General features: G+C 34.6%; 1 pseudogene; it reads right to left on the bottom strand.

Annotated features, from left to right (window-relative positions):
- Window positions 1-367: 367 nt before the first annotated feature.
- On the bottom strand, window positions 368-697 carry LOC120068382 (annotated as a pseudogene).
- Window positions 698-1300: the final 603 nt, after the last annotated feature.

The raw sequence follows: 1300 nt of genomic DNA, 5'->3' as shown, positions 1-1300 counted from the left end.
ATTGTCAAAGAAAATAAAAATTTTCTAATTACAATTCCTTTTTGTTTCCATTACAGTTTATGTAAACAACATCAATGAAAATAAGTGAAAAAAAATGTCGATATACCCCTTAATCAAATGATCAAGCTTTTGGAAGAAGTACTTATACAAAATATTGAGGAAGAATTATATGGAAATAATAATATAGAAATGATATATCAAATTCTTGATGTTCTAACATTTTTTACTCATCGATAAAATCAGCAATTGGTGAACTTATCTGAACCAAACTCAAAAGGAAATGACCACAGGAAAGCAAACAAGCAAGATAAAATTGGAACACTATTCCAAAAACATTGAAATGGTTACTGAAGGAAAAGAGGGTAATTTAGCATTCGAAGCCCTTTGCAATATTCTATTGCAGCCATTGAGAATCAGGGAGAGGTCGACCGGGATGTTGAGTCTCACTCCCAACACATTGGCTCTAAGAGAAGTGCATAGGCACACAGCAGCATCAAGATCAGCAAGCCCTTGGATCAGGGGCAGCAAGAAGTCTTGCCGATCTGAACATCGACAACACCGCCGAGCAATTCGCACAAACACCGAGCTTAAGAGCATCTATTGGGCACTTTCGGTCATCTTGAGCGGAGACGAAGGAGAAGAAAAGGAGATTGAGAGCGAGGAGATATGAGAGAGAGACGGTAGCTTTGGAAGCCATAGTTTGATGTCTTGAAACTCAATGGAAACCAAAAACTAATTATTCTTGAGTGAGGACTAGCTTGGTGTGGGAGAATTGGAGATGGGGTTTTAGGTATTTATAGGGTTTAGTTGTTGAAGATGAATGTGGCCTACAAGGATAACCCAAACTTATAATAAAATTAAATATTGTTTAAAAAAAAAACATTAATAATGACAACTCCATCTTCTATTGTGATGATTTTAGCTGGCAGATATTTAAAAAGCTCAGAAGTTTATGTTGACTTAATTAATTTTGAAAATTTGTAAGATGGGGACTCGTATAATTATTTGTCAAGTTTCCATCCCTCAATCTTTGGGTGCAAATATAATTTGAAATTTAAGGTCGACTTGATCCCTTTTTTTTTTTTTTCAGATACGGATTAAAAAGAAAACGCGTTCTTGTTTTTCTAGTTAGATTCTTAGATTTGTAGGCTTTTGAGTTCAAATAATTAAAATACCTAGCTAGGCTTTTGAGTTAATTTCCCTAATTGCAACTCGATCATAAGTCCATCCGATTAATTTCTATATCATCTACCCTTAATCAACTCGCCTAGAAAAGCTATATATATATGAGAGTTTGGAT

This window comes from Benincasa hispida, chromosome 12 (genome assembly GCF_009727055.1).
Source record: "Benincasa hispida cultivar B227 chromosome 12, ASM972705v1, whole genome shotgun sequence".
Classification (NCBI taxonomy): domain Eukaryota; kingdom Viridiplantae; phylum Streptophyta; class Magnoliopsida; order Cucurbitales; family Cucurbitaceae; genus Benincasa; species Benincasa hispida.
This window is presented reverse-complemented; position numbering and strand designations above follow the sequence as displayed.